At 35.2% G+C, this 19,650-nt stretch overlaps 1 protein-coding gene across 4 annotated transcripts in view; it reads right to left on the bottom strand.

Annotated features, from left to right (window-relative positions):
- The window catches only part of LOC123308564 (nephrin-like), a 508,306-nt gene extending 495,860 nt beyond the window's left edge, over positions 1-12,446 (bottom strand). For 3 of the 4 annotated variants that reach the window (XM_044891287.1, XM_044891288.1, XM_044891286.1), the window contains exon 1: positions 12,144-12,446. The gene's annotated coding sequence lies outside the window, so the exon portion shown is untranslated. The remainder of the gene's footprint in view (positions 1-12,143) is intronic. The other variant, XM_044891285.1, reaches the window with a different exon arrangement.
- Between the last annotated feature and the right edge of the window lie 7,204 nt (positions 12,447-19,650).

The following is a 19,650-nucleotide window of genomic DNA, read 5'->3' on the forward strand; positions in this document are numbered from 1 at the left end:
GTCCATGTGAATGTTGCACAGCATAAAATTCCATACTTCGAAAAAGGCTAAGCTCATATCCTTCGAGCAACCTGTAAGGTCTTAAAATTTTGGCCAATTTTGAGAAACATATAGAATGGTCAATGACGTGTTTTCCAACAAAAAGTTTAGAATAAACTGTTTTTGAATAGTCGCAAAAAACAATATCAAGAGTAAATATCAGTGGAATCCGTGGATGAAAAGATTCTAAGAATCACACTTTGCACTAATAAGTTTATCTTCAAAAATATATACTTTCTGATAAATAAAGGATTTTTATTGAAAAACTTTCAGGTGCTGGAAAGAGAATATGTGAGTAGCCTGGTTCACCAAAACGTTCAATATTTCATCAACTCTGAATAGCCTCCTACATTCGTTCGGTGTTGACGATATTTTCCTGATTAATTTTTCAGTTATTTGTGATGGCTGGAGTAATCAACCAGTTTCATCCTTTACACTGTCACTTTCAGGATACTTAACGGAAGCACATTCATTATGCAATATACCTGAATCGCTCACCATGTTTTGACTATTGAACGAGTATTATATTGGATAAGGCTAACCACATAAAACAATTTCTATCGTGATATTTTTTTCTTATGCAATGGTTGAAATGCAGCAAAGTTTTTTTACAATCAACCAATTCATACTGATTTTTCTAATGTACCCCCTGAAAGGAGTTATAAGATGTTTTGTTAAATATTATGCTCATGTTTTTACCCATAATATTTTCCTGGTTACTAAATATTTTAGAATAATCATTTTCGATACTTTTATAGCACATTTGTTGAATTCAGTGTTTTGTTCTTTATTCTTTCTATGGTGGAATTTCTTAAACCAATATTTGAATCGTATTTATAAGCATCCCAAAATAATATTAGAACTCTAAACAACTTACTGGAATAATACGAAAAATTAATGAAGTATGTTGAAAGAGATAGCAGTATAAAAAGTTATTCACAAAGAAGTTCCTTTGATTGGCCATCCTGGCAATAAAGACTCTACGTAGGTACCTCTGACAAATTACTTCCCATTCTTATCGCACTCATATCCTAATATTTTTGCCAAGTTCCCATTGGCTTCCACCATCCGAAAAGTGACAAAACCAACAGCGGATTTGTCCTTGTATTTAAAAATTTAATACCCTAATTAATTCCCGAAAAACCCGCCCGTTTGATGTCATTCTCAAATTTATAAATCGTGCAGTGCTGGGCACAGAACACACAATATTTCTGTTTGCTCTCAGCGAAATAGAGCAAAAAGTAAATTCCCATGAATGTTTTCCCACTTAATTCTTCTCGTCTCAAATCGATACACAGTTTCCAAAATGAAAAGAAGCGGGAGGCTTCAGGGTGGTTCATTATTTCCGTTTGATATTACATCATCAGTGTAAACAGGCAAATCTATTAAAGTGTTACACTGTAGAAAACCAACTACACAAGAATTCATTATATTTATTCATCAAACCAGAAAGCAGAAAAAGGAATGAACTCTAATGGAAAAAGGAGCGATATTAATCATACGAAATATAAAAAATATTGTATTTTTCAAAAAGAAATAATTGATCATGATAAAGTTTCTGTACTCAGTACCAGAATTTCGAATAATCGGCAACTGTTGCTTCAACAAGAGTTTTGGAAACTGCTGCTCACTGAAGGAATTTGAAATAGGCGAAAGAGTTACAGAATTGAAGTGTTTGAAATGATTTTATGTGCTACCTATAGGTACTCCATTCACTTTTATTTTAGTACTCGATTGGCCATGGAAATTTAACACATTCCACTCTGCATAATACGAAAATGTGAGGTTATGACGCTTGTCAAAACATTTTTTATTTTTGAATCAACGCTATGTTATCCGTTCTACGTAAAAGTCTAAGTAATTAGGTAGGTACGTATGTTATCACAACGTCGAATCACTTCGGAAAATATGAAATCGAAATACGAACTGATTGAAGACATACCAAATCTAGTTGTTTTTATGGAAAATACAAGACGTCAGTTTTCAAATATATTTATTTTTGCTGTGGAAGAAAATTGAACTATTGACACATAATATGCAGTAGCTTGAGGATAGTTAATGTTGGTTATCTTCTTTGGCTGAAGGTTGAAGCGAGGGGTGAACCGGTCGTGAATTGTGGTGTACAAATTGCAAGAATTGTTTTGAATTGCCATGAATTGTCATGAATTGAATTGAATTGCCAGAAATTGTCATGAATTGTCAGGAATTGTTGAGAATTGTCGTGAATTGTCAGGAATTGTTGTGAATTGTCATGAAGTTTTGGAATTGTTATGAATTGCAAACCTTTTTTTTTAATATTTGGCATCTGCTGACATGTAATTTTTAGTTGTGCAACTTTCTAGTTTTAGAAATCAGTAGCATCTATTCATTTATATGGGCATACCTAGTATACAGGGTCATTCTTTCTTGATTCCACCCCAAATTATACAAAGAACAACAAAAGATATTTTCACGCAATTCTTTTTCAGTGTGTTAATACTGTTAATCAAGATGTTGAAATCTGGAATATGTGAAATATACAGGGCGTTCCCGAATTCATGCTACAAAATTCAGGAGGTGATTGCTCGTATGGAATTAAGATGGATCTTTCCTATAACATAATTTCCTCAGCCCACCCCTTTGCGAGATATCACCCTTAAAAGGTGGTAACTAACTTTTTTTTTCCAGTAAAGCTAGAAACTTGAAATTCTGTAATTTTTGTGCACTCGCAAATGACTAACCACGGGTATTTTTTTCAATATTATAGGGGGGGTGAAATTAACCCTACTTTATTTCATATTAAAATTTTATCCATGAAATGAAGTTATAAATTGAAATCCTTGTTGTGTTTACAAATTTTTTCTACATATTTTTGAATTTTTTTCCCAAAACCAATACTTATCTGAATAGAAAAACCACATTTTATAATTATTTTAATGAGTTGAATGGAAATCATTAAATATGTAAAATGTGGAAGGAATTATAATAATTGCTGGAAATGATCGCCCCGGCCAAAATACACGAACGTAGTCTACGTGTTATGGAATTCTGGTATTTTAGAAGAAAAATAATAACTGTATTTTAGTCACCACCTTTTGAGAGTGATATCTCGGAAAGGTGTAGGTTGAGGAAATTTTGTTATAGGAAACCCCCATCATTATTTCATACGAGCATTTACCTCCTGAATTTTGTCGCATGGATTTAGGAACACCCTGGATGAGTTTCAGTCACTCACTTCGTTGTATTCCCAATAAATTTCACATTTTTGGATTCTGCATCGAATTTTGATGGGATTACGATCACACCTCACTTATATTCCGAAGCTTTCCTGAGACATTTGGTGCTCTTGGAAAAATATTCTCCTCGATATTCTCTATTTGGAAAGATCACAAAGATGATCAGAGCTACTTGCACTTTCACGCTAGAAGAATGAAATTTTCAGTACTTATTATTGAAGTTATCTTGTACGTCTTTCACTTCACATATTGACGGAAGGATTCTACAGGATATTCACGAAAACAGGCCAAATTTTTATTAAAAACGTCGTTAAAAACTTGAAATGGAAACCCAAATTGAATTATGATTTTTACTTCTGAAAACCACTCGGAAAACCAACAAAAAAAGTCTCATCAACTCTATACCTATAATTCATTATTTTTGAAATATTCAACAAATAATAGGTACATCTAGTAGTAACTTTTAGTTCTGATTATTTATCTCATTTTCGAATAATTTATAATAATAAGTAAATAATAGTACTATAATACTACTAAAAGTTTCTGGTGCCACGGCCACCACGTCCACCCGATCTAACGCACTTAGATTACCATGTTTGGGGAAGGATAAAAGATATGTTGTATGCAGAGGTTTAATACTCTATGGTATAATATTGGGTGAGGTAAAGAAATAATGAAGCGTATACTAGATGCATACTACTTATTTCTGCGACTAGAAAATTGCAGAACTAAAGCTTTCATGTCCAGCGCATGGTCTAATAATAAAAACAAAATCTTCGGAATTCATAACAATTCCACATAATTCATAAGAATTTTCAAGCAATTTTTCGAAAATTCATAGCAATTCACGGCAATCCTCAAAATTTCCAGGCAATTTACGACAATTCACAACATTTCCTGGAAATTTACGACCATTGTCAACAATTCCTGGCTGTTCACTTTTTCAGCTTGATATTGTTGTTGAAATCGATTGCAAACATGTCAATATTGTTTCATTATATTCGCCAATCAAGCGTTGATTCCCCGATCTAGCTTCCTGAAATCGGACCTTAGTCTGAGTAAGTATAGTATGATGTGAGAAAACTTCGATATTTCATATTTGAGACTTACTCTGAAATATGAATTGCCTTGAATTGTGTTGAATTGCCATGAATTGTATTGAATTGCTATGAATTGTATTGAATTGTTTTGAATTTTCATGAATTGTCCGTGAATTGTCAAGAATTGCCATGAATTTTCTTGAATTGTGTGAATTGTTGGAATTGTCTGAATTGTTTCATATGGTATCATAGGAATTGCGTGAATTGTCTGAATTGTGGTGTACAACATTTTCATGACCGGTTCACCCCTCGGGTTGAAGACGTTCAATCAGTTGATTGAAAAAAAATCAACCACAAGAGAAATGCATATGATGCAGTGGTTGGGAATGGGTATCTCTCGAAGGAATTAACGAATAATTACAAGAATGTTGAATTCTGCAACAAAAATCATCTTGCATCAATGGAAGTCAAAATAATTGAAGGAAGTTTCAAGGCAAGAGCAACTTAACCTGTGAACAATAATTTCACATGAATTAACAATTAACAGGACAACTGGCTCGTATTTATGGCTGTTTACTTTAGTACTTTGAAATCATAATAATTATTGTAACGTTTTCTTCGCTTAATTAAGACGTCCAACTTATTAAAATTATTTTAATTTTATTTAATTTTTTTGTACAGTGTAGTATCGACCAGATAATAATATAGTGAGAGACTTATCGGGTTTGTTGGTCAATGTATAAAAATGATCTTAAAAACCTCTTTATTGTCTATATACCATTCATCGTAAATCCTGTAGTAATTTTTCGCATTCGTTCACCCTAAAATAAAATTCTCAAATGCCACCACTTTTTTGGGTCTCCCAATAGAAGGAAATTCTTTGTCATCCTCTTCATTTTCAATCTTTCTGATTGTGGAAACATTCAGCTAAAATATAAGTCGTTTAGATTCAGATGAAACATTATATGAATTCACTTACATTGAATATGTTCGCTACGATCTGATCTATTGTAGAGATATTAGAACATCAGGGTTCTGGGTTACCTACTATTTGAATGAGCTGACCTGAATTCTCAATAGCATTTCATGAAACCCTGTCTTCTATCTTTTTCAATCATTTTCGCCATTTTTGTAATATTGATATAAGTTGTGGCAACAGCGTCAAGATACGACATTTCATGAGTCCCAACCTTACTCCGTTCTAGTTACAAAAAATTGAGAAAATTATTTCATGGCCAACCGAATGCTGAAATAAAAGTGAATGGAGTATATATGTATGTTTGAAATGAGTACCTAGTGATATGAAGCAACAGAAGTTATTGAAATAAGGAATAAGAAGTACTTATGTAATTCCTTCCAACGATTTTGTCAAGAAGAGGATTTTGTCAATTTCGCTTTCGAGAAGTGTATGCAAAGGAGAGATTTGGGTCAATTTAACTTGTGGAATAATAGCTGGTTTGTTTATATGTTGTAGAGAAGGAAAAAAAGATAGTTGAAATTACATTTGACAGTCCAATTTCTAATCGATGTAGTTCGTATATTCAATGTTCCAAATTCAAAGCAGAGCAAATGTTTCCAACTCCTATGGTAATTCCATTTTTTCCTGTTAATATAACTATATGATCCAATTAGGAATAATTTTGTATACAATTATCGCTTCCATGAATCCTGCATAGTCCTCGTCAGAAAATATCAATTGAAAATATCGAATGTGATACGTTGAATCCAATTTATTCCTTTCGCCCTCTACAATTCCCATTCCTTTTTAATTCATATCCAATATTATGCTTCCCTTTGTTGTACCAGTGTAATAATTTAACTAAAAGTACGAAATTATGATTTTCATTGCTCGAGGTATGCTTCCACATAAATATCAAATCTAAACATGATTATAAATTCTGGACCGCAATTGGTAATTACAAAAACCATTATGTCCAATGAATTGCCGTTCGATCTATATTCAACGGTTCAGCCAATGATTGAAAATCCGTAGAACGCAATGGCAATCGGGTTTTTTGTCAACCATGTTCATTCGCGGAATTCTGCTTCAGGAATCAACAATTAATTGATGAAGAGTAACCCACCGATTTTGATTCTGTATTCATTACAAATATAGGACCAGAAGCATGAAATTAAAAGAGTACTTGATGGGTTTTCAGTGTTTACTCATGAGAATGAGTTTGTTCAGAGAGCTGCGCGCTGGAGACAATAGTTCCAAAGGGTCCCCTATCCACATTACCTGGCTTTCTGACTCAGAAGTCAAGCCATTTGAGTTACCAGGCCCTAAAATACAATAGCTGAACTTGATATTATAATTATTATCCCCGACATTCGTTAGAAGCCGCATTTGTCATTACATTTGAACTTAAATTTTGCCATGAAGTCGGTCATTCTCTTTTTAGTGGCCAAACATACCTGAAGCCAAGTAGAGGTCGACAAGACAAGATCTTGATAACCAACTTATTGTCTTGTGTTGAGATAAAGTCAAGAAATTTAGGAAAATCTTGTCTTGACATATTATATACTTTTTGACTATAATATGTTTTTATGGACATCTTTGTCTTGACTCAAGAAATTTCAAGATTTTGACACCGTACATGGTGATTCCCCGACGAACTTATTAACCTATAGCGTTGCGTGCTAACACGACAGTCTGGTGGTTTCCCGATATTCATTTTTTTTGACGAACTCAAATCACGTCGCGTAAGGTTACCAAGAAAAATACAGAAAAAATTCACAATAGGAGATAATACTCGGTCCCTTAAGCTACGGTTTCCTCGAACAACCTGTCGATCGTCGGCCGCCAACCGCAGCACCCCCAAATCGTAAAAACTTATTTTGGATGGTACAAATCGTTTGTCCAACGTAAGTCCACTTTTGTCCACAAAATTTTTTTCATTTGTCCACCTACAAAACCATAGAAATCAATATTTGAAAATTTTGGAAAGTGTGAGGTTGTCACCCCAAAATGAAAATTTTTTAACCAAAATTTCAAGAAGGTTTGTCCATCGTAAATCCATGTTTGTCCACCTTTTATTTTCATTTGTCCAGGCACCGTTTGAGAGATATGGAAAATGAAGTTGTTTCGGTGCATTTTCTGACCAGCAACCCCAAATTGCAGAAACGTCTTTTTGATGGTATAGATCGTTTGTCCAACCTAGGTCCACTTTTGTCCACCCAATTTTTTCATTTGTTCATCCACAGAACCGTAGAAATCCATTTATGCAAATTTTGGAAAGTGTGAAGTTGGCACCCCCAAATGAAAATTTTTAAACCAAAATTCCAGGATCGTTTGTCCATCGTAGGTCCATGTTTTTCCACCTTTTTCTTTCATTTGTCCGGGCACCGTTTAAGAGATATGGAAAAATAAGTTTTCACAGTGCATTTTCTGAGCAGAAATTCGTCAAGACCGAACGGTTGCACCAAGATGGATGAAATTCTTAGATTTATTACTAAAAGAGTTGCTCTTACAGAATATGTATCACATTTCCATTTACGGTTACCTTTATCGAGAGATATACCTTTATCGAGAGATAAACGACTCGAAATCTGACCTTCGAAAAATCCTGAATAAGATGGGTTCAGTTAAAAATTCGTCAAGACCGAACGGTTGCACCAAGATGAATGCAATTCTTAGATTTATTACAAGAAGAGTTGCTCCTTCAGAATATGTATCATATTTCCATCTACGGTTAATTTTATTGAGAGATAAATGACTCGAAAGCTGACCTTTGAAAAATCCTGAAAAAGCTGGGTTCAGTTAAAAATTCGTCAAGACCAGAGTTGCATGATTCTGTGGGTTGTCAAATGAAGTAATAGGTTGGACAAAAGTGGACTAACGTTGGACAAACGATTACCATCGTTTTCGCAATTTGGCTGAGCTGCTCAGAAAATGCATCAAAAAAACTTATTCTCCATATCTCTCAAACGGTGCCTGGACAAATGAAAAAAATAGGTGGACAATCATGGACCTACGATGTACAAACGACCCTGAAATTTTGGTTTAAAAATTTTCATTTGGGGGTGAAAACTTCACACTTTACAAAATTTGTATGGATGGATTTCTATGGTTGTGTGGATGGACAAATGAAAAAATTGGGTGGACAAAAGTAGACTTACGTTGGACAAACGATTCATACCATTAAAAATACGTTTTTGCATTTTGGGGGTGCTACTCCAGAAAATGCACCGAAACAACTTCTTTTTCCATATCTTTTAAACGTTGCCTGGACAAATGAAAATAAAAGGTGGACAAACATGCACCTACGATGGACAAACGATCCTGAAATTTTGGTTCAAAATATTTCATTTGGGGGTGCCAACTTCACACTCTCCAAAATTTTCAAAAATTGATTTCTATGGTCCTGTGAGTGGACAAGTGAAAAATTTGGTGGACAAAAGTGGACTTACGTTGGAAAAACGATCTGTACCATCAAAAATAAGTTTATGCGATTTGGGAGTGCTGCTCAGAAAATAAACTGAAAAAAATTCTTTTCCGATATCTCTAGAACGGTACCTGGACAAATGAAAAAAAAGGGTACACAAACATGGACCTACGATGGACAAACGACCCTGAAATTTTCGTTTCAAAATTCGCATTAGGGGTGCCAGCTTCACAGAAGAAACATTTGTCAGTGAAGAAAGAACACCACCATAAGAAGAAACAAAATAACATATAACAGTATTGAAGAACGTATGCAACTTAAAATATGTTTGAGAAATAAAAAAAAAACGAGAAGGTTAATAGTTGTTTATACAAAAAGTGAGTTGAATGAATGTTTATTCATGAAAAGAAAAACAAGAAGGTTTATTTCTTCGATTGAATAAACATTCGTTTTCGCATTTATAACTCACGTTTTGTATACAATAATTTAATATCATAAGATATCGGCTCAAGGCTGTAAGCATAAAATATTAACCGAAATTCATTCAGACAAACAAGGCCCGGTGATATAAATATCTACGGCTCTGCAGTGTGTCCCAAATTTGACGTGAAAATAATCTTGAATGAAATGTTTTTTAAGTTAATCAGAATGCTTCTCTGGGATGTTCAAAATTAACTCAAACTAGATTCAAAATTTTGAAGGGGGTTATGTTGCACTGCGACATTAAGGGCTATTTTGCTCTACATCAGAGCTGTTTTCGGTGCTATCTCATCTACAGCTCGCCGTCCAGTTTCAGAGATCTAACGAACTGAAACTTTCTTGCGCAAAGCATTCTTTACTAGCAATGGCAAGGCATTCTGCCACCAGGATATCAGGAGTTTCATCCTTGTCTGCACAGAATCTCATCTCGCACTCGTCAGTTTCTGCTGGGCCTCTCATCAGGTGCATCCTTAGGCGACAATGCCCTCCAAAGAATCCAGTAAGGAGGTGTAGCATATTCTTGCTAAGAGCCGAAGATTTCCCAAGGAACTCTTTGAATTGTTCCAGACTCGGAAGATTCCACCATAGTAATCCCGAAACTCTTTCTTGTACATTTTCCATTACCACAGACAGGTTTCAGACAGTGAAAGGAGTTTGAGCTCCTGGCCTGTTCATTTTTTCGAGTGCCAAATGACCGGTCACCTAGGCTAAACAGACCTTATTATGCTTGCCTAATACGATGAGTTTCCTTCGCCACTTTTCCATTACATAATTCTGTTTTTAGTTCAATTATGGATTTTCATTTACAAATCCACACAATTCAATATCTATAGATCTACGGATACTTCTATTGGACAATTTGAGTAAAACACTCTATATACCCACTGACCTCTTCTCATTCTGAATGATATTTTGATCTAAACTTTCCGAACATTTTACGAGAATTATTCCGTTATATCAGTTCCATTTGCAGATCTCAGATTTCAAGATGCAAATTATGTTTCCAATGAAGGCTCTATTATTATTGAATTCGTAACTTTATTCAGGTTCAGTTAGTTCAGTTGTATGTAATCATTGAATTTAACTCCCTATGGTATAATTCCGAGTATAATTCTCAATACTAGAATTTGAAGACTAGGCTTGAATTCACATTTATACACTGGCTTGAATTAGTTTTGCTTGATTTGTTCGATTTGAAAATGTAAATACAAAACCTAAGCCGTTTGTAACAGCAGATGAGTGTACAGGGTGGGCAAAATTGGTGTTACCTGAACTACAACTTTTTCACCCAACGAGATAGAGGAAAATGAATGTGCCATTCATGTCGTCCTTTTTCGAGAAACTAATAATGCCATCAATTGCATTTCTCCATCCTCTTTTGTTTTCGAGTTATAAGCCAAAATTGAAATTTGGGCGATTTCAACTTTGGTCATTATCTTTGCTTGTGCTAGGATGTTGAAATGAAAACATCATACAAACATTTTTTAATAGCAATCCAGTGGCGTACTTTGATTTTTTCCAACAGGTATATTTGCTGAGCTTTAACATCGTTGTGTTGTTTCTTATGGAACCAGAATGAATCGCAGTTTTTTCCCGAAATATATCAGAAATATATCATACATCGCCCTCAGATTCGTTCAGATATTATGAAAAATATAGTTTGTATATGAATTTTGAATGATTGAGTATCAAGTAGGCTGAATCACAGAATAATATCTCTCTACGCATGGTTCAATTATTATTTTGCGTTTGAATACTTGATTAAATGCTCCATGGTTTGATCTCGGTTCAGAACATTTAGTCATTATTGGCGATATTATTAAAATATTCGAAAATTACGAGAAATATATGTTGAAATATTTTATTTTTGCGCATGAGGATAACAGGGTAGCAAGTGATGAATATTTCCATCTTTACTCCGAACGTAATCAACCGAATGTTAGGAATTTCAAACAGTTGGCAGATAAGTTCGTTGTATTTGGTTCTTTCAAAAGCCATGTTCGAGAAAATATGCGTTCACATATTATGAAAAATACAGTTTGTATCTATGTTAAATTTAACATGAAGAGTATTAAGTAAGCTAAATTATAGATAGAAATCAAACCGTGGAGGATTGAATCAAGTATTCAAGCGAAATAATAATTAAACCATGCGTAGAGACATATTATTCTGCGATTCAGCCTACTCAATGATTTAATTCACATACCAAATATATTTTTCATAATATCTGAACGAATATGAGGGCGATGTCTGATATACTTCTGAAACGGAAAAAAATGGCGATTCTTTCTAGGTCATTTTGAACGACTGTTTCCATAAGAAAAAACACACCTTTATGTTATAACTCAGCAAATATACCTGTTGGAAAAAATCATAGTACGCCACTGGATTGCTATAAAAAGTATCTGTATAATGTTTTCATTTCAACATCCTAGCACAAACAGGAACGGAGATAATGACCGAAGTTGAAATCGCCCAAATTTAAATTTTGGCTTATAACTCGATAAGAAAAGAAGATAGAGGAATGCAGTTGATGGAATTATAAGTTTCTCGAAAAAAGACGAACGTTATGTGCTATGCATTTTCCTCTATCTCGTTATTGGGTTAAAAAGTTGTAGTTCAGGTATCACCAATTTTGCCCACCCTGTACCTACGAAAAATTGAAAAAGAGCAATATTAGTACGTATGTCAAATTCTACAGGAAAAGGAAATGTTTCAATTTCAGAAACCTCTTCAATTAAAAAAAAAGTCAGATCCGAGTAGTTGGCATGTCCTCAAACAGTTATTGTCACGTTTAAGGTGAAATTTCTCAAAGGCAAAGCATTGAATCAATGGAAATTATTCAGCGAGAATTTAAAATCGCCAGGAATTATTCCCTCATCCCCCTCTTTCCTAGGGCGATCCGAGCGATAAACTTCAAGGTCATCAGTTTTCGCCCCCAACCCTCCAGCATCCGAATAATAAAGAGCAAAACTCCTCCTCACCTAAATCCTAAACGATCTAACGTCGAGAAACACACAAATGCAACACGTGAACTAGGGAAAAACCGTAAAATGTCACCGGCACAACTACACCGTGGGCGTACACCTGCGACCGTCAAAAACACTGAAAATACACAGAAAACCGCAATTTTCCGCCTGACGCCGTCGCGCGAAATCGCGGCCGAAACAGGACGACCGGAAAAACCCGTATTTTCCGTCGAAGAACGGGCGCCGAGGTCGGACGCGTGAAACTTATCCAGGTGTTGCGCTCTGTGAGGGCGAAAACTTCGCTACCCCCATGCCGCAACCTCTGCAGACTGACTCCGCCCGGACTGGAGGCCTCCGGACCCGGAGCGCAACGATTCTTCTCGAAACCCCGCGATCTGCGGGGCGCAAGCGAGGATGCGGAACCCCGGAGATCAAAGCGGATCGGGATCGTCAGGACAACGGGCTACACGAGCGGAGGATGCTCGTCCTGGAGCCTTCCACGCGTTGCATTTCGTACGTTCACGATATGGGAGTAAATGGAATGAAATGAGGAACGAAAAAGATAAACATACGCCACACTGTACAGGGTGGGCAAATTTCGATGTTTTAGCACTACAGCTTTTAAACCAGAGGAGATAGACAAAATCTGATACCCCATTCACGTTCTTTTTTTCTGAGAAACTTACAATAGTGGTAGTGATTTTTGGCCACTTTCTTTTGTTTTCGAGTTAAAAGCAAAAATTGGAAAAATGGCGATTCCGAAATAAATTTATATCTTCGCTAATCCTGATGAGAGAGCTCTGAAATTGAAACATTATAGAGGCACTTTTTTACGTAGAATCCAGTGGCGTGCTCGCCTTTTTAGCAGGATTTTTATTTAAGAAGCTATTACCCAAAGTTATGTTTTTTAAATGGGAACACAAATTTTCTGTGCAATTTTTTGAAAGCTTAATTTTTTCTGATTTCAAAAACATATAACATCATATGGATTGTATCAATATAAATGATAGAAAATGGTCAAAAACCTTTTTTCTCAATATTTCTATGGTTTCAACTTTTGACGAGCACAAAAAAATAGAGTTTCCTATAATAAAAGCAGCCTCCTTCTGGCAATGTCATTCTTTCTATGCTTTTTACCAATTTTCACAAAATTTGAATTAAGATATATTTAATAAATTTTCATAATAATGAATGACTTATAGAAAGAGACAGTGGTAATCATACGATGCTATATATGTTTCTGTGCTCATCAAAAGTTGAAACCATAGAAATATTGAGAAAAATGGTTTTTGACTATTTTTTTATCATTTATATTAATACAAACCATATGATGTTATATATTTTTGAAATCAGAAAAAATTGAGCTTTCAAAAAAGTGGACAGAAAACTAGTGTTCCCATTAAAAAAAACATAACTTTCGGTAATAGCTTCGTAATCAAAAATCCTGCTAAAAAGGCGAGCACGCCACTGGATTCTACGTGAAAAAGTGCCTGTATAATGTTTCAATTTCAGAGCTCTATCATCAGTATTAGCGGAGATATAAATTCATTTCAATATCGCCATTTTTCCAATATTTACTTATAACTCGAAAACAAAAGAAAGTGGCCAAAAATGACTACTACAATTGTTAGTTTCTCAGAAAAAGAGAACTAGAATGGGGTATCAGATTTTGTGTATGTCCTCTGGTTCAAAAACTGTAGTGCTAAAACATCGAAATTTGCCCACTCTGTACAGGGTGAGTCTTTGACTCGTACAAATATTTCAACAGTAGATTCTTGAGGTCAAAGAAAACACTTTTTTCCTATACCATTTTTCCGATTCGGCCCTGGTATATGGCCATTTTGAGTTCTTATAATGAGATGTACCACACCTGGAAAAAAAATAACCTTCAGAATAACTAGCTTAATCTGTGACATACACATCTGAGGATCTTTCAAACAGAGTTCTTCTTAGCCAGTACCCAAATTTCACACATACTTTTCAATTTTCGAACATCAAATTACTCGAAAACGGTGCATTATAAGAGAAAATAAGAAGAATACTTTTATTTTACAAAACCTTAACCTTCAGATTAGATAGCGTCCAACCTAGTTTCAAGAGTTGGTTTCTTTGAATTTTTAGTATTTTTATGGTACGTAATGGTCATAACAAATTGGGAAACGTGAGCGATATCTTATGTTCGAAAAAGATTAGTCAAATAAATGAAAATCTATATTCCGAAATTCATTTCATTCCATAACACCGTTTGTGAGAACTAAAAATAACATTTTTTTATGGTTTTTCCACAGCCTGTATCTTTAACCGAGCCGATTCGGAAAAAATGGTAAAGAAAAAAAGTGTTTCTTTTGACTTCAGGAATGTACTTTTAACATATTTGTACGAGTCAAACTACGAGGATGTATTGATATCTAGTTAGCCTAGACCAGTTCCATGCATAAAAAAAATATATTATCATAGCAACGAACAATAACCAAAGTTACCCAATAAATTAAAAGAAAGAAGATGTTATGAAAATCGAAAAATTGTAGTATATCGAGCCATCATCAAGTACCTGTTTTTAAAAGGGTTAAGAGGTAAGCAGATTTACGAAGATTTACTCAATACCCTTGGTGATCAATGTCCTTCGTATGCGACTGTCAAAAATTGGACAGCAAGCTCCAAGAGAGGTAAATTTTCCATTGAAGATGATGACCGATCGGGAAGGCCAGTTTCTGTGTCAGTCCCCGAAAAGATCGATGCAGTTCATGACATGATTTTATCAGACCGTCCAACTGGGCTAAAACGGATATCTGAAGAACTGAATATTTCGTACGAACGCGTTCATCATATAGTTAACAATTTGGACATGAGGAAAATGGCTGCAAAATGGATCCCCAAATGTTCGAATGTTGACCAAAAGCGTGCAATGGTAGAAGCGTCGCGTTCGATCTGTGCTAGATTTGATAACGATGTAGATTTCTTGAACCGAATTGTTACTATGGATGAGACTTTGGTACATTTATTGCTACAATCCAGGAACAAAACAACAATCGATGGAATGGTGACACTCTGGTTCTCCAAGACCTAAGAAGTTTCGTGTCCAAAAATCTGCTGGAAAAGTTCTTGCTTCAGTTTTTTGGGATTCCCATGGAGTAATCATGATTGATTTTTTGGATATAGGTAGAACAATAACCGGAGATTACTATTCGACATTACTGACCATTCTGCGGGAAAAAAATAAAGAGAAATGACGCGGAAAGCTATCCAAAGGTGTTTTGTTTTTTGCAGGACAACACCCCTGCACACAAATCTCATGTTGCCATGCAAAAAATTCGTGATTTAAGGTTTGAATTACTACAACCCCCTCCTTATTCACCAGATTTGACTCCATCCGAGTATCATCTCTTTCCTCAACTGAAAAAAAATTTAAAAGGTAGTAAGTTTCCTTCCAACCAGGAGCTAATAAAAGCTGTGGAGGTCTGGTTTTCAAAGCAAGAAGAAACATTTTTTTGAAAGGTCTAGAGACGTTGCAGGTTCGCTGTAAAAAATGTATCCAATTAAAGGTAAGCGTCCACAGTTCCGCATGATACGCAACGCACGGATCGCATTAATGATCAAGCGATGAATCCAGGTAGTACGATACGTATCAGTGGAAGCACTTATATGAGTTTTTATACAAAGCATTCTAAAATAGTTTCGATGCGATCCGTGCGTTGCGTACGATGCGGAACTGTGGGCGGTTATCTTTAGAGGGTTGAGTAATAAAATGTTTTGAAATTGAAATTTTGTTTGGTTCTATAGTAGGCTAAGAATTTTTCAATATATCCACGTATACTGTATAAACGTCGAGTAGACTGAAATTTTGAAGGTAATATTTCGTGTCTTACGTTATTCTTTGCTTGAATTGAATACCGTATTTTTCTATGTGAGGGCAATGCTTCAGGAGATGTTACAAGCTTATTCAAGAATTATTCCTTTTAATGGGCGGGTGAAGCTGTTTCATTGAGTTGGATAGAAAGAATCCAAAAAATCTAAAGTGATTGGAAAAATTCTAGGTGAAAATTCCTTAAGAATTCATTTCAAAATAAATTGAGGTTTTATGTTTTTTTTAAATTTCAATGAAAAAAAGGTTTACTCATTTCAGTATTATGAATAAATAATAATTACAGTGAGAGTCTCGATACATTCAATTCACTATGCATACTGAATTGTTGTGGCCAAAACTTGATGGAACTCATCAAAAAGTTAATTCATCTATAAAAGGCATAATGATTTATTCTTCCTAAAGGATAAAACGACATCCACTTAATGAATAAATTCACTGGTTTTATACTGCTCCATACATCCTCATATTTCGAAAGATCACGAATCCAGAAAATTGAAAACACGCTTCATCAAATTATTCGAGTAGGATTTGAATTGGTTAATCAACCATCGGCAGAAAGCCAACCAACGAGGATAATAAGCTTCTTCAATTTTCTTATAAAATGTTAATCAAATATTGTAATTTGTTTCTTCTTTGAAACACCTGTGACATGAGCCAACGGATACATCAGCCAGTTCAGATATAAACCGAAGAGACACCTCAATTTCTTTTGGAAATATTGGTATTTAAATAGAGAAATAAACAAAAACACGATGGGTATCTGGAAAAGTAGAAAATTTCACGAAAAACAGAAATTCACTCGGCAGCATCACTGTATTCTTTTCACCAAGTTATTGAGAAAGTTCGGCTCAACTGGTTACAAAAGATCTCGGAACCGTTGAAGTGTTTCATAATGTGGTGTGGACATCAAGGGACTCTTGGTCCAAGGCGTGCTTGGTTGAATTTAGATCAGGAGATCTTTGGATCTCTGGATCTGAATGTGGAACATCCTGGTTTTCTCTAGCAGTCCTCACCTGGTGGGATCTAGTTGGCAGTGCATCATTTAGAATCTAGATAAACGAGATTTTCACCAATAGCTGCTTGACATTGTGGTAGTACACCTAATAATTAAGTTCATGTGTTTATTTTTCAGGTGAGTGAAGGTAAAGTAAGTTTACTTTCTGAGGTTAATGAGTTCTGTTCTCCCTCTTATTCAGCAATATGAGGTCAAGTCTACTCTGAGCTAGGTATTTTCCGATTCTATAGAACCGTACGATCCCAGTAGAGCTTGGAACGATCTTCCAATACAGAATCTGGATGATAATTTTGATAAGGAAGTTTTTTTTTTACCAGTAGTTTAGAAGTTCGTATTTTATTGCAAATTCTTGATGTGAAGTCTTAACCACAGTATAATATATCTTCACATACTCCGTGCCTTCTGAAACCCCAGGTGATGTTCTGGATAGTTTCATGAGTCGCACAGCCATAAGAATAACTGTCGTCTGTCAGTGAAGCATCCTTGGCGATATATTTCATATATGTAGTTCACTGTTGGAATCATGATCCTGGATGGCAAGAATAAAGCCCTCTGTCTCGGGAAACCTGCCGGAAGTCAACCAGTATATTCGACGCAGATATGTCGACGTAATCATGGTTGACCTCGTTCTAGTGTCATCCATGCAAACGTTTGCCAATCAGTTTATGCATTTCGCTTTCTGCAGAGTGTTGAACGATGTCTAAGTGCTCCTGTAGGAGCTTCAACAAAGTGGAACTACGAGCATCACAAACTAGGGGAAGTCCGGGAGATTTGCTCAGGTAGGAGACTTGAACCACCTCAAATATTTCAATTCAAATTTCGCACTACCGGTATCGTAAATAGCTTGCGACATACTCGTAATAAGGCACAACTAGTGGAGGCTCCATTTTGGCCGCCATCAGAACAGTTCGGAACGTGATTTTGTTGTTAGGAAGTAAGAAATTTAATAATTTTTGTTTGTTACACTGTCTGAAAAGTTTATTAGGTGCGTGATGTTATTTAGTTTTATTGCTTTCATTGATTAATATTGTTTTACAAAGGATGAGCCTTTTAAATAATAGTTGTAAAAGAAAACATTGAATAGTTGAATAGACTAAAAGGGAGTGCGGGAGACTTGACCCATGCTACGGTCGGGAGACATAATCAGTGGACCAAGTTTCCCGCACTCAGCTAAGATAATAGTTTGCTTCAAAAAAGAAAATTGAATAATAGAAATAAATATAAAAAATATACAAAGGATCAAAAAAGTAAAAAACATCTCAGAAATAAGTGAGAGTGACTCTGAAATAAAAATTATGTATTTCATACGCTGATACATCTGATGATGAAAATTTTGACATGGACAATCGTTGGTTATCGGAAATTGTTTTCTTTCGATGTTATTCCTGATAAACAAACTTATGGTCAAGTCTCCGTCGCCCCCTGTTCAAATCTCCCATGGATTAGGGAGACAGCCAATTTTTTTCGGTTCCTAAAAAAAGAATTGCTATACTCAAAATGTTCATCTCACCATCACTCTACTATTATCTATCGTTACCTTTTTGGGCATAATATCTTCACGCAAAAAAATGAGTTGCTACCATTTACAAATACAACTTAAGAGGCTTCAAAGTGAAAAGGGGTTCAACTCTCCCGGACTCCCCATACTCGTAAAGTTCTGATAAAGCAGCCTTGTTCAGGAAATATTCTGGAAGAATTTCTTGAGAAATACGGCTAGACTAATTAACTATTCCTCGACCCCAAGGTGTCGTTCAATTGATCTTTTAGAGTGATGTTTCGTCAACATTGCCCTTATTTCTTCTGTATTTTTATTATTATCATACAATAATTCTCTCTTTACTTAGCCTCTGGCCTTGTAATGTGTATAGGACGGCTTCTATTCGTGCGTTATCCACGAAAAGGAGCACTCAGAAAGTTATATCAACAAATAAAATACACTCAATTTTTCTGGAATTTCTTGCGGGAATACGATGGCTTCGTATTTGGCATTACCGTTTCAATCATCATGTAAAACAACATTTCATATAGTTCGATACGATGTAACATTTTGAGCTCCGTAGAATAAATAAATAACATTGACCAAACATCAATACCTGAAATTAGAGTCGTTCGTTCGAATTGAACCCTCCATTATAAAAATTGGACCTGTTATTTTGAAATACCTGTTTTTCATGTCAACGTCCACTTTCATCCGATGTCGCAAAATGAGTAGGATCGAAAATTAACTGATTGAAATCCATCGGAGTTTCGCTAGAATCCTACCCTCTGAAACAAATTAACTCAAACCCGGTATTGTCATTTTCCACTTTGAACTTTCCCTCTTCATTTTGTCACGTCAATTATTGACGAGACTTCGTTAAGAGAGACGCATCACAAATACGATTATAATGCTGGAATGGATAACCCACTCAAACGTTACTCGAGTCATTTAAGCTGCTAATTTCAACAGTATTTTCAGAATTGAGAACTGAGATGATCCTTCATCTCCCAGAATAGACATTGATAGATATTAGATTATCAGATGACTAATTATTATGATTTGCTATCAACAGTTTAAGAAATTAAATCGAAATAAGTCCATTCCTTGCAATGGAAAAATTTTGTTGATGTAGCCGATGCTCGACGAAAATCCTTAAGAGGGG

Source organism: Coccinella septempunctata, chromosome 2 (assembly GCF_907165205.1).
Source record: "Coccinella septempunctata chromosome 2, icCocSept1.1, whole genome shotgun sequence".
Classification (NCBI taxonomy): domain Eukaryota; kingdom Metazoa; phylum Arthropoda; class Insecta; order Coleoptera; family Coccinellidae; genus Coccinella; species Coccinella septempunctata.